The sequence below is a fragment of the Seriola lalandi genome, unplaced genomic scaffold (assembly GCF_002814215.2).
Source record: "Seriola lalandi dorsalis isolate HSWRI2012SDOR001 ecotype SW California unplaced genomic scaffold, Sedor1 jcf7180002054901, whole genome shotgun sequence".
NCBI lineage: Eukaryota > Metazoa > Chordata > Actinopteri > Carangiformes > Carangidae > Seriola > Seriola lalandi.
This window is the reverse complement of record NW_019525453.1, coordinates 3,013,175-3,028,539: the sequence shown is the minus strand read 5'-3', so window position 1 is coordinate 3,028,539 and position 15,365 is coordinate 3,013,175. Positions and strand designations below refer to the sequence as shown.

At 40.7% G+C, this 15,365-nt stretch overlaps 1 protein-coding gene across 2 annotated transcripts in view; it reads right to left on the bottom strand.

Annotated features, from left to right (window-relative positions):
* klhl29 (kelch-like family member 29) overlaps window positions 1-14,450 on the bottom strand; it is a 202,479-nt gene extending 188,029 nt beyond the window's left edge. Inside the window, exons 1-2 of one of the 2 annotated variants that reach the window (XM_023430264.2) lie at window positions 14,187-14,450; window positions 3,063-3,136 (exon numbers count right to left, since the gene is read on the bottom strand). The gene's annotated coding sequence lies outside the window, so the exon portion shown is untranslated. The remainder of the gene's footprint in view (window positions 1-3,062; window positions 3,137-14,186) is intronic. The other variant, XM_023430263.2, reaches the window with a different exon arrangement.
* Window positions 14,451-15,365: the final 915 nt, after the last annotated feature.

The following is a 15,365-nucleotide window of genomic DNA, read 5'->3' as shown; positions in this document are numbered from 1 at the left end:
CAGACCATTTGGCCAAATTATTATTGTATTGTTTCAATATTATATTTTCATGTTACAGAATAATTCTAGTGAAACCTAACAATTGAAATACTCCTCATCCTCAGTTATATTTCTTTCAGGTAAGGAACCATGTTGCCTTGGCTGCCACGCCAGCTCTGAACCCACTGTTGCAGAAAACACTCCCAAACAGGTGCTTAACATCATGACTATACCTAAAAATATGAGATCAATATTAAAAACTTAATGCTTGGTCAGCCTCAAGGTTAGTCCTGTGCACCAGCACAAACTGGAACTTCTTGTTCAGCTACAAAAAAGGTGACCACTTGGTTTTATTAGTATTCACTGACAGGAAGGAGTCACTCCACACACCTCACTATATTTTACTGCACTTTGTAACAGAAGAGATGTAGCTTTCTTTCTCATTAGTTGCTGCCGAGTCCCCTCCAGTCTTTTATTCACCGCCACCCCCTCAACCTTCCTCCACAACCAGTGCAGCAGGCTGCCGGCTGATGGCACCTTTGTCTGAGTGGCTCTGTGTGCTACCAGGAGACTTCTTTTTCCTCCTCACAGAAGCTTGTCATCTATCATTACTCGAGGGGGCCTTGAGAATGATTCCGGCGGACAGCCCCAGCCTCCCGTCTGGGGGCCCAACGTAAACAGCACACTGCTGGGCAAACAAGGGTGATGATGACCATTACTTCCCAAGGTATGTGGATAAGAAAAAAAAAACTTATTGTGTTGTGTTCCAGCTTAAATTCAAGAGGCAGTCTTGGCAGGCCGTAGGGCATTTTTGATCATTTGGATTTTGTAATCTTACTAGACTAAAAAGAAGTTATTCTGTTTTCTTGTTCTCACATTCTGCAGTGAGGATTTAGGGCAGAGTCACACCAAGAATGTCCGGAGTGGTTTAAACAAACTCTGCATCACTCGCTCTTTTAGTTAAAATGAGAACAACAGCATTCAAACTTGGCTCTGCAACAAATAACCACACCAGGCCTGCCTGGCGGTGAAAATGCAAGTCTGTGTGCTGGTTCATGCTTAATGTGTTGCAGTTTGTTTGGAGTAAGAACAGTCACACCAACTAATGGAAAAACCCCAAACCACTCCGAGGTTTATGGGTATACGGAGACGGATTGTGTCACCTTACAGCCGATGGGTAACCACAGGCTATAAGATATTCCCAAAGACATTTTCAATTAGGGGCGTAGATGGGCTCAATGCAGGGTATTAAATAGTAGACCTTTAAAGTTTAAACACATTTCTTGTAATATTAACTAAAGGTGCAAACAAATACAAACTCTAATACATAACATGTTGTTGTCACTTTGTTACATTCAGCTGAAACTCTACTAAATGGACTGACTGTGGTACAAAACCACATTTCAATGGCAAAACAATAACCAAAGAAATACAGATCTTATAATTTCATGCCACAATACATCTGAGTTACAACCTGGGGGGATTGAATGTCGCATTGCTGCTGAGGTAAGATTAGCGGTTGGATACTGGGCTTCTGGCTGGGGTATGAAAGAAGAAGAAGAAAAAAAAAAGTTCTGGGCGGTCACAGTCAAAAGGCAGGGTGAAAAGCTTGCCATAATTGAAAGTGACAACACACGGTAATCCTTTTGAATATGGGATTTCTCACCTCTACACACCTGGCTGTGTGAAGTTAATGTGAATGTCTGAGTGTCAATTACGGAAAGTTGGGGAGAGGGGGTTTCAGATGTTGTCTGACTACCTGGCAGACACTTCTCTTGGAGTAGTACTGGCTGAGTTAGAGAAAGCCCGGGTGCACAAAGGCTTAATGTTGTGCTTAAGTGGTCCTCATCAACTTGTACATTTTGGGTGTTGGGAATTTTTACCACAAGAAGTTGCACTTGAACCCATAAAGTGCTCAATACCAGTGGTAAACTGAAATAATCCTGTGTCTTTTCACTTCTAAACATCTTGGATGACTGGCTACAACCTACAGAATCACACTAAACTACTGTGGTTCAGACTAAAGAACAGGTGTGCACACATGTGATCACAGGTGAGCCTCTTAAAATGCAGCAGTATAATTAATTTGCCAAACTGTGAGATCTGAACGCAGCATGGACTACCACAGCTTTGGACCACAGGCCACCGTATGAGCAGCCTGCCACAGCACACAAACCAAACACCACTGAATGATTTTACACCTGAAGCCCCCCAGTGAGGGCTGAGCCCCAGCAAAGAGCACACATAATAATGAGTCCTCTTCATCAGTGATGCAATGACCCAGGACGGGCACATGCACGGTAAACCCCCCCCCACACACACACACACACACACACACACACACACACACACACACACAAGCCCTCCCCCCCGATGTCCCTGTGGCGCCCGTGCCTGGTCACCTCGCTCTGGGATCAAAGGCAGTATGTCGTTCTAATCAGTCCTCGCAGTGGGCAACCCCATTAATTCAATTCTATTTCATCAGCAGTGAGCAGACCACCAGAGGGGTCTACATTCCTAGGGTCCTGCGGTCCAGGAGTAATCCTACCACTTAATGACCTGAGATCAGACTAACCCCGTAATTGCTTGGAGACTGACTTGGTTTTGCTTGCTGACAGAATTGCAAGATCTTTGTGGGTAGAGAAACAAAGACAGACATAGCTCATTTTCTGGACACGGCAGGGAAGTCAAGCAGAATTAACGACGCCATATATCAAATAATTCCAGACGATCAACCCCCCACTAAATCAGGCCAACACCACAGAACATGTACACTTACACACAGTAAGCTGTATCAAAGGATCAAGTACTGCACATTAATATAACCTGACAAATTCCACTTTCCTAATCTTAGAGTTACATTTATTATTCTTCTCGTAAACTAATTATTTTTAACTGTAACAATAATGTTAAAATTGGTGAAATGACAAATGTCCACAATAGTTTCCATGGGAAAACAGAAAAATGAGGCATAATATGACTGACTCTTATATTATTGTTCTTTTGTATCATGCCGTTTGGCTTGTCTGTAGCATAATAAAATGTTTATTGGGACATGAGATAATGAGCTTTTCATATCTTACCGTACCTTTGGTCTCTGGTGGATGTGGATGCTCATCACAGACAAATTAGATCTTTTGAGTATTGCCGTCTACACCTGCAGAAACAATAACAGTTGGTGAATATGGTGAGGCTTTAAAACAGAAAATGAAATGAAACGTCTATAAATCTGGCCCTAATATTCTCATGCTCGCCATCTGGTAATGACGACAAACCAGGCATCCCTTCACTCAAAAGAATGAAAAAAAAAAAAGAAAAGCCAACTCATTCAAGTGTGGAACAATCTGCATCAAGAGATTTATTAGTGTAATCTTTGGTCTGGAGAACAGATAAACGACTCCACCGAGACCTACACCACTGAGCAAAACCTATCAATAACTCTGCAACTGTCCGGAGAGAACGTTAGAGGTCAACACCGGATAATTCGGCAGCGGAAAAGGTCAAGCTGAAGGCATATGGTAGCAGATGAAAAAGTTCTCAGGAATTGCTAGCAAATAAAAAATTACAACAATTAGATGCCAAACTGAAGGCTCTGCTCTTTTTAAGATGACGACAATGGAGAAGGGTTCGCATGGGAGATGACACTTCAAAGGCCCTCATTGTCGAACTTAACAATGGCGCTGGTGTTCATAAAAACAGCGATCATCTGACTCCTTCACTGTGGCAGCCTTTGGAAGTCTCCACATCTTGCTATTTGTGTGTCTGTCTGTGATTCAGTGTGTAAGGACAAAAACTAAAAAAAAAAAAGAACCGATGCAGACAGTCTTCATCCCTTTGAGTTATGACTTGATCACAGTAAAATGAAAGACATAAAAAATGATTATGCCAACAAATGCTAAAAGTAAAAATAAAATAAAAAATATTATGAATCATGGTAATGTTTTGGTGGTGTGTTCTCCATCTTCATGGTCAAAATTAAAAAGTAATTTCAAATGTAGCTGTGATCTAAAAATCTGTGTAAACATCACGTTCAGAGAGCAAGGGGCTTTCTTTCTCAATTTAAAAACCATCTGGACAGAGGTCCATCACAGATCAGGAAGAGATAAAGCTCTCTGCCCCCGGAGCAGCCTCCATAAACCAGAAAGCAATGCAGCCATGTTGAACTCTAAAGGCTGTGAATTCTGCTGTTCCTTCAGTGGAAAACCTCACTTGCTCTGCTTTCCCGAGGATTACTGCTTTTCCTCTCAAGCGACACATAAAAAAAATATAAAAAAAAACACACAGCTGAACTTCTCAGACGCGTTTGTAAACTTGTATCCTCTGAGGGTTCACGAAAAGTCATTCTGGGAAATGTAGGCAATCTCTCTGTGAAGTAGACATACATGAGGCAGTGTGAGAGAGGGAAAAGGCAAATTAGTTCACATCAGTAGTTAGAATTTGACGAAATGCAGCGAAGAACGAATCCAAGAGCAGCATGTAGCACTGCGGGAATACAGTGTTTGAGCAGGCTGGGATTCTCCTGGACAGTTAGTGATCACATTATTTGTGTTTACATGGGCACATTTCTCTCTCTTCTTTCCTCTTGCTGTCTCTCCTTGAGATACACTGCCAAAAATTATTGTAAAAACGGCTGAAAACATTCGAGTATCTGCTCTCCTTCAAAATAATGCACTGATGATATAGACAGTTCTCAGAATGGGCTGCAGAGTAGAACCATATGTCTGAGACAAAGCAGACAGGGAAAACCTTTTCAAAAAGTGAAAAGTTATTGATTGCTCATTCATCATATTTAGCCGACTCTACTTCCAAGTCACATACATCACCTCAGACTTAATAGTCTGTATAACATGATTTTCACTGCGTTTTTTTCTTTTAAGATGAAAAATGGCGAATGAAGGCTTCTTTATCCTTAAACAAAAAAAAAAACAACTTTCCATTTCCATTGTGATGATTGTGCAAGAATGGAAACCGCTTCCTTGCCAAATATTTCTCAAGTGGATGATAAAAGACAGTAGCTTGCTGGTATAAAACCATTTTTTTCCACCGTTAGTTTATGGAGCTAAAAAGCGTCTGCTGTTGCACAGAGAGTGATTCTAAAAATTAAATAAATAAATAAAATAATCCTAACTGAGATCTCATAAAGGTTAAAATGTGTCCAACTTTGCATATATAGGAAATATTTTTAAAAGAGTTGTATTCATAATCTGAAATGAGGTGGCCGCAAAATATTACAACTACAAAACCCACTGAAAAATAACATAAATACTCAATAAAGCACTGGTTTAATGTACAAAAATTTCTATAACTTTATGACAACTTATTATCCTGAGCCAAAACACCATTTGACATTGTTTGTGGTGTATAAACAAAATCTGAAATTTCTTTGTTTTTTTTTTTGTTTGTTTTTTTTTTTTACTTGAAAATTAGTTTAAACCCCGTAGGAGAATTGTTTACTTTGCCATGAAATTAGAGATGTTTTCCATTAACTCCACACAAAGCGTGATCATTAACTACCTCATTGACTTCTCCCTATAGAATTATATTTTGTGTCCTCTTCCTCTTATTAACTACTTGCCTATCCATAATAAAAAACAGACAGTTTGAGTCATAAGAGTAACAGTAACAGATAAGCAAGACATAATTCATCATTTGTGATAGATAGTGCTAAAAATTCTTCTTTCAGGACCTGGATAGAAGTGGAACAATGGAACTTTGTGAAAGGATTTTGCTTCAGCACTAATACATTGTTCAAAAAATCATTTCAATTTATTTTGTGCCGAAGCCGCTCTCCAACTCACAGGACATACAGAAAAAGTTCTACCGTGCCAATTATTGTAAACTTGTCAAAATAAAAACCCAGCAATAAATCATCTATGTAATTATCAACTGATTGAAGCAGCTATCTCACAGTGAAAAACACTTGAAAGCATAATACATCAATTTTAATGGCATTTCTTAATCAGAATGCTCGGCAATCAGCAGAGACCAATTAGGGCCTGAGAGATAGAGACCCGCCATTAATAATCAAACTTGGCTGCCATCACATTGGATCCATTTTTAAAAAGGCTGTTGGAGCCGTTTTCAAGAGGACTATTCTTTTCAGGGGGAAGGCACTGTTGTAAAGTTCAATGTGACCAGGAAAACAAAGCACGGAGCTGCTCCTGGAACTGCTAATTCTGAGCAGCTTTGTGTCAGCCCGACTGCCAAATGACCACCGACTGCTGTAACTACAGTTTAAAAGATTTCTCTCATAAAATTTCCAAGTGGCGACAATTTCATGTCCGGAGAGGGGGAATGGATAGGTCTATGTTGCAAATGCTGAGAAACAGAAATGTCTATTCAGGAAAGCTATAAAAATTACACCCACAGGCACCAAGCAATGACAAAAGATATCTTTACAATGCCACCTTCAGCTGCCGTCTTATTAACATTATGGTCAATTTTATCACGGCAAAACGTCCTGTGCATCTGTGTGTCTTTGAATACAAAAAACAGCCAAACTGCAACACATAAAATATACGAGCTGTGCAGAGACCGAGCAGGAAACGCTGCCCTTCATGTCCTTCCAAGCAGGAGTTTAGCTCTGATTTTTACTGTTCATTTCCTTGGCTGCCGATATGAGCGGCAAATCTCTTGACTTTCAAGTCCACTCCAATGAACTGTAAAGATGCAAACAGAGGTTAAGTAACTAGGCTTCCGTTTAAAAAGTAGTATGAGCAATGTCCCTGCGACTGCTAAATTTTTTTCCCTATATACAAACATGAATGGTCCCGTTTTGATATTTAGGCGACGCCCACTGACACCCAGTTGCACTGAATATGGCAACATGGCATTTTTCATCTTTCAAAGTATCACCGGCAACAACTAGACCCCCTCTCACAAACAGTTAGAGCACATTTTAGAAAACAGTCTGTCAATAAAGACAGCCTTTCATTATCATTTGTTGCCCGATGTCGAGCAGTAATAGCTAAATACAATTAAAGACCCTGGTCATTGTGCTGCAGGTATTTATACAGGGAAATCTACTGCCAACAAGAATTAATCAGCACTGGAGTACATGCATCACAGCATTAGGTGGTTGGGATGGGTCCAATATTTTATAAGCGGTTCCTAGTCCTTGGAAGAATGCATCCAGGCTGAGGCAAACAGGTTGTAAATAGGATGATATTACAGATCACATTACATATCACACACCTCCTGCAAACACATGATTTATGCATCCTCTTAACTCAAAAGCCACCTTTCAACTTGCACTGTTGGAGTATATGCAAATCAGACATGGCTATAAGTCGCTGTTGTTACGTATACTTCCTGTAGCTGTGAACTATTTACATATTCATTCCTCACTGGAGATAAATGATTCAGACTTTTACAGTTGCAGAATGAGCGGATCCCTGAAAATAAAATACATGGTGGAGGATAAAGTAGATGCAGGCAGACAAAAGCCTGTCACGTCTGCTTTTTCTTTATAATGTATAATGGTCATATAATGATTTCAGAAGATTACTAGGAAAGCCTGCTTTATATCAGATAGTCTCAAAACATTTAATATGATTTGTTTCTTGATAAACCAAGACAAATGGCAAAAACACTATATGCCACTGTTATGTAGTGGCACCACTCAAATGACAGTAACAAGTCTCTGATAGTTTTATCATAATTTCCCATGGTTCTGAGAAGAAAGGCGAGGGGAAATGAGTTCAAGTGACTTCAGTGACCGGTGAAATTTGTTTTCCTCTTGAAGTAATTTGAAGTCTGGTTCGCCTCAAGCAGAAAGCGCTGATTTGAGTCTGACATTCCACCTCAAAACCTGTTCCAGCAGGCCTCTCTTTAAGCAGCGCTTCTCCTCAAGGCAGATTCAATTATTCAATTTCAAATAAATTATTACATAATGCATCCATGTCCTTCCAAGGGCCGGTGCACTCTCAAATAATATCTGCTATATTCTGCATTTTTAACAGCCCAGACATACCTAGAATCGATTTTACATTTTATTATAGATGATGTTTATTCAAAAGTAGAGATAAGATAGTAAAGTACACCTTATTAAAATGACTAAGGTTCATAAAAGAGATGCCATGGGAGCTGTGGCTGTCAGATAGCCGAGCAGAAATACTCACACAGCCAGGCTTAATGGGAGCTTGCATAAACAAAAGAAAATGGCAGTGGCTATGGTGGTGCCGATGAGCGACAAGAAAAGATTTTTCCATGTCCACCTCCTTCCCATCGTTCCACCATTCATGGAGCAAACCTGCTGTGTCATCATATGGGGCTAACAGGCTTAACCTGCCCCCCATGGAGCTACTCACCACACAGCAGCTTCACAGACTGCAGGGGCCCTGAGATGAAGCCTCACAGGCCCAAGTCCAAACCAAATCCTCACCCCCTGTCCCCAAACATGTCAAGTGAATTTAAGCCATTTGTGTGGGTATTAAAATTATGGTAATAGCTTAAATGTTTTCCTCACAGATACTAAGCAGGCCTTTTCTTTTGCAGGAAACCAAATATTTCCAAACACTGCATGGGACAACATTGGGTTAAAGCTATGGGTACATTTGGAATTGGGTCTTTTATCTCATAAGTATGGCCCTTGGCCCTGGCTCTTTTTGTTTGGTGTCAGCTTGCTTGCTCAGGGCCTAATGAGTCCCAGCATTTTGTCGAGCAGCATAGCTTGGATCTGCTTCCTGGAAAGCATGGCTGATGGACTACATAGAAAATATTAAGGCCACAATAACACTAAGACATGGGCTAATGCACAGCCCTCAACTAATATGGCATGTATGTGCACAGTATAGTGCTGGATAAGATGGATGGCTCCATAAAAGACTATGTACTTCACCAAGGCTGTTATCAGTAGCTGCTATTGTGTATTTTTTTTCAGAAAACAGGCATTTCTGTTTAAGTAAATGGATTAAATACATGAAAGATAATGGATGACAAATCTGCTAAAAGAAACACTTAACTAACATACGTCTAATTTTGATGAGGTTAATAACATTATGTTAATATACATCAAATGTATGTACAAAATACTCCAAATACTGAAATAAACATCAATTTATATGGTAATTCATAAAGGTCATATTTTATCATCCACAAACAAGCATTTAAAAATAATTTAACCACTCCAATTAAATTCCCTGAGTTTCAGAATTAAAAACTTAGTTAAAGTGACCCAAACTAACATTTGAAAGTGAGCTACAAACTCAAATCTCCATGGATAGGAAGTTGAGAGCCGAGTGCATTGTGAGACCATTTGGGTCTCTGAACAGGGAAACTGCAGGCTTTTTAGAAATATGATACCAGCATCACTAGCCCTTCAGCAACTGCGTTCAAGAGGGCAGCTGAAGAGACTGCTTTTCATAGTTCCCTGATCTCTAAAGAGCTTGGGAACACAGTGTTTGCTCATGGCCTTTTGCCCCATGTACATTAGCAAGTATATTATGCTTTGTAATGGCCTCTGATCAAGCAAAAATATTCTGCAGCATATTCAAGCAAAGATACCGCTGCCATTGAAACTCAGCAAAGGAAGCATAAAGGCTGCAGTGGGGATTGTCGAAGACTGATTCACTGCTGTTGCTATAGGTGCAAAATTCACTCTAGGATTTTTTAACCATGCCCATCTTTATCCTTAGAGAAGGCGGTCATACCTGTCAGGATTGAGGAATAACTCCAATTTTTCCTCAGATGATATTGAAATGTACTGCAGAAAGTAAACACCCGCGTCTATTTGTCCAGACAGTGGCAATGTTTCTCAACAGCTCCTCATTGAATAACTTGACTACAAAAATAAATTTTGTATTAATAGAGCCTGCAAACATCACAGTTACATATTATTTAGAGGTGTTACTTTGAAAACAACTGATGGTAAAAAATAATGGCCTCAATCTGCTTTGTCTTAGAGGGAAATTACATCTCATCCTTTCCTTTCACAATAAACTCCTTTATCATCCTGTTGTCGAAGCTGCACACAGCCCATCAACTCAGGATAGATCAAGCATGTTCTCAGCTCTTTTCTTATCAACCTTGTTACCTTTGATACGCTAATAATCACGGCCAGGACTTCCAGAAACCCACCATGATCAATGAGAGACAGATCTCTTGAAATGACTGATCTCTGCTTCAGTGTCACTTCAGAACAATTAACTGGCGGCGGGCCACGGGTGAAGCCTGGATGCGGCTGTTGTCTCCAACAGGTAAAGATAATCTAAGGTTGGTCTAGCTGTCATTTAACTGCCACTCTCAACATGTCAGCATGACTACTTGAAAGGAAAAGAAGATGCTACCGCCTTGATAAGCATGCTGCACTCAGCTACCTGTGTGCACCGTTTAAGTCATTGTAGCAATTCAGCGATGATAGGCTGTGTTTCTTAATGCAATGCTTGCTGGATGAATTAAAATGACAGTTTCAGGTTGAACGAAACCAAAGACGAGCAAAGAAAAAGTAAGTATATGTTGTGAACAACTTAGCATGAAATTAAGGGGTATATAACCATAGCATGTTACTGGGATAAAGAATTTGGGGGTTAAGAAAAATATGAGCGCCAAAAGAATTCAGCCATTATTCACATCTAGAACAATAGTTTTAATTTTTTTTAAAAATGTGCTCATGAATTATAGACAAAAGATTGATACCACTCTCGTGTCTGTACAGTAAATATGCAGCTACTGCCAGCGGTTAGCTTACTACAAAGACTGGAATGGGGGAAAACAGCTAGCCTGTCTAAACGTGAAATAATCCTCCAACCACCATCTGAAAAACTGATTAACTAACATGTTCCGTCTAGTTTGTATAAGCTGTGCCAACAGCAAAGGGCAAAAACAATATGTTGTGGTTTTACAGGGAGTTATGTGCCAAATTAAGCTAAGCTTTAATATGCATATTTGCATATTATAGTATTTCCGAAAATTAATAAAAAAATGATTAAGTATTCCATTGATGAATACAACCACTACAAAGTTTTAATTGTTTGGTCAAAATCACACTTGTGCTGCATAAAACAATGTGGCTGCTCCTGTTGATATTAAGTCATTTGTGATTATTTCACAACTATTAAATATGCTGCAGATGCTCCAACCCCTCCTTTGCATTTAGTTTTTAGCTGTGGTTAAAACTGACTTCATATTTATGTGCTAAGTGCACTTCAGCATCATGCACTCCAGGTTCAAGAGGCTGTTACTGTATTCTCGTCGTTGAGTGCCACCTGAAAATCACAAACGATTTATTTCTTCTTTGATATCTGAGAAAATGTTAAACTTCCACAAAGCAACACTGGGTATAAAGACGGTTAAGTTATTCTAATTTAGTAGGAGATACAGACAAACCGTATGGGTGTCCTGCATGATTGATGTTCTGCAAAAACACGATAACATCTTGATCATTTTAATATTGAAATTATTTTTCAAGAGTCACTTCATTATCACCTGCCCTCAGCGAAACTAACAATAAGAATTTGATAACAACACTGCAGCTTTTTAACTGCAGGTACACAGATATTAAAGTGGTGCGAGTGAATACAGATCCCCCCCCCCTCAATCTTCTGAAAATGTTCTAATCAAAAAGACAAGGAACAGTTTCCACGCTCTAGGATAACAATCATTTAATATGCAGCGTCTCCAGCAGCTAACAGTCTTTTAGCCAGGTGAGCAGTGGACCACAAAGAAGTGACTAATAGTGTTTGTATTTTTCTGCTTATGCTCAACATTGCTCAGTCATTTCTGAAAGGGCACCGACCGCTGCATTTGTATTACAGGTAAACTATACACAGAATAAATGCGCACATTGACTCAAACTAGCCTATGAAAGACACTTTAATTAAAAATCTGCCAGTCCATGTCTTTGAAATGTGATTACAAAAAAGGAAACCCTTTTTGAACTAGGGAGAAAATGGAGTTCATTTTCCAGCAGGGTATAAAAACATGCACAATCCCTCTCCCATTTGATTTTGACTCAGGGTGGGCTGGTCCAGATTGGCCTTCTAATACCTACTGCTCCACCAGAATCAGTGTAATTGCCGGCTACATTCACACATTAATATTTTTGCTTTGATGAGCGGGTGCAGATAAACAGACGGGTTATGTGTACATACTTAAGAAAAGAGACAGTAGAAATGGCTCGATCTCTTCCATGATGCTCCCTTACAGCAGCCGAGGCACCATTGTGTTTATCTGACTGCTGTAACATGAAAAACACAGAGAGCCTGGCTTTCTGCGGTCATGTTGGTTTGCAAGGCTGGCAAGGCTTCTGTTTCCTGGACTCCTTTTAACTGCAGTCCATCACCAGAGGCAAAACCCAATGGATCACAACTTCATCCAAGCACAAGAATATACTGTACCTCATTTTCATCTGTCCTGCTTTCTTTGCGTCTATTTACAGCCCAGTATACACACCAATCAAATCATGCTCCCCTTACCCTGCCAAAGAGCTCTCCTACTTGGGAGGACGGGGTGAAATGAAAACTAAATACATAAACGGCCTTCAGCCACAGTATTGTAACTTGCTGACCATAACAACAGGAGTTGTTTTCGCTTGGCCTTTACTAATAGGATAAATGCCTTGGGGAAATTTCTAAATGAATTCCTCAGGCCAAAGCGGTTCCCCAGGCCAACCTAAATCGCGTTTGATATAGAAGGATTATCCCTGATTGAGTTTATTGTAAAGAAGCTTGTGACAAACTAGAGAAACTGCAATACTTCCACAGAGGTGTGCCTCGCCTGACAATGAGGCTCTGTGGCTTAATACACACAAATATACACCTCTGTACAAAGCTGCTGATGCTGCGGCTGTATAATCATTCACCTACGGTGACTGGTTACTCTAAATATGCAGAGACAGCTCTCCGTCATACGCAGCAGATGAGGTGAGAAGACCCCTGCTAAATGGCCCCGGCTCTGAGGCAAATGCATTGTCTTACCTCATCGGGCGCAGAGCTCCCTGCCTGTTCAGGGAGGACTAGGACTAAAGCCCTTAATCCCCGCCTTGATTCACGATAGCCTGCTAGGTTTTCAAATGTCATCAGCAGGGAAGTGTGTCCTGCTCCTGCCCCACATGCTTGGCCCGTTAATACAATAACAACACCCGGGTACATCCATTTAGGAACAGAAACACATACAGAAAAGTCGGGTGTATATATAGTAACACACGCTCATGCCAGGACTCATAAACAGGCATCAGTGCCAAGACCAGGATTGACAAGTGCGGTTTTGGGTATGACAGTTGGTAATAAATCATACTAAATATGGACTGCAGACTAAATGTGATAATACTACCATTAGTACCAACTTCATTCTCTCATCAATAGCTTCTCACTTGCCAGGAAAATTAAAACACTGCTGTCCGTGGTGGAGTGGCAGCTTTCTAAATAGATGGATTCATCAGCAACTTTCTGCCAAGAAAAGGCAGCATCCCTCACAACCAGTGCTCCAGTTCACAACTAAGACTATGGCACTTCACTGTAACATCACATGGGACTTGTGATGAGTAATGCTTTGTTGTCTGGAGGATGGGTCTTGCAGTGTAAGCTACACGTTATATACAGCTGTAGAGTATAATAATAGAGTTTTATAAATAGACTTAAGGAATATTACAGAGTGCATATAGCTAGGGAGAAAAAAAGGAAATATTTCAAATGCAATCCGTGCACGTGTGACATTTAGGCTTATGCAAGTCTCTATTTCCATGCATAAATTCAAAGATGTAGCGCAAGGTAAAGCCACATAACAGTTAATATTTATTTAACCATTTGTTCTATATTACGCAATAGTTTGTTAACAACTTAAGGCTCAGTAAGATCAATTTAGAGAATATTTTATACATATTAAACTGATTGAAGTTAAATTCAGAGACGTTTCTGAATGCTTTCTATTAGAAATTTAGCTGCAGCGGTCACCAACAGTTAGTGTTAAATTATCAACCACTACCTGACTATTTTCCTAGTTTCTCTCACAAGCTCCGAGACGTGAAGTTAGTTTTTTCTTTCTTGCAGGAGCGCTTGCGCACAACGTGAGCGCCGCACACACCATTTAGTAGGCTATGGTCCTCAGCTTAGGGGTGGCAGTGAAACTGATGATCCTCCTCTCATTCATTCATGATAGGACAAGTGCCCGTGTGCAGTCTAAACTCCTGACACAAAAGGACGTCAAAATTAAGCGTACACACAGTCAGCGTAGCGACTGTTTCCACCACCGCTGACTGAGCGCTCACCTACCCGGCCGCTCGCTGCTCCTGTCCCCCGGCGTTTGTCCTTGTTTCGCTACGACGCTGCTTATGTATGAATGCTGTCTTTATCCCTCAAAGACTGCTGTTGCATTTTACTGCAAAAGGAAGAGCACTGTGCACTGGTAGCGGCTGTGTGCTGGTCGGTTAGTGGCCTGTCTCTGGTCCGCGCTGCACGTCACCAAGTGGAGTGGTCAGGACTTGGCAGACGCGTCTTTCTGTGCTCGCTGCGCGGTGGCGGCGGATCTGAGATGTAAGCGACTGCTTGGACGGACTGGCACACCGTGTGGCCACTTTACTCCCGATGCTGCTCCTCCCCTTTCAATTTGTTTTGCTCACACAAGCCCTACAGCGCCTCCCACCCGCCACTGTGTGCAATTGCATGTACCTGCAGAGCCGTATTCGCAGTACAGCATCAGCACGGACGATCCGGCACGTCCTAACAAGAAGGGTCCTGGGATCATCAGGGGTCACTGAGGGAGTTCTGTAGATGCATGCAGGCCCACATTTGGAGACATTTTTATTCCATTCTCTAGAGAAAATCAACAGCTATGATTATTTAACATCCGTTTACAGTAAAGACTATTTTCCAGGCTATGAAGACATGCTTAAAAAATGCTCATGGAGGATTTTTCCACAGGTCAACATCTCACTGAAACCATCCTCTAATGCAGTTTCTTTTTCATTCTTGGTCCAGCAGTATCCGGAGCACTGCTGTTTTTCCAGCCTACCTGGTAATTAAATGCTGGCAATTACATTCACTTTGCATCCTAGTTGTAAATCAGCCCCTGATTAGATGGCTAGAATGAAAATCAGCAGGCCACTCTCTGGCTGGATCCAAATCTCCTAAAATCAATGCCCTTTCTGCTTTCCTAACCACTTTTCCACGAACACACTGAGCAACGTGACGCGGTCAAGCATATAAGGAATTACATGAAGTTAGGAACAGACAGCCACAATGGGCCTTGAATAAGAATGGGCCTTTTTCATAAAAATACATTTTTGACATGACTGAAAAAACATAGCTGGGTGCAGACAGTAAAATGACTGATGCCGGAATTCCATTTAGCTGCAGCACCTTTTTATTTCTTTTTTTTTTTTTTTTTTTACATTTAAACAATTCAACCAGCTCTTATCTTGGCTGCCTCTTAGATAGAATACTTATGGTACA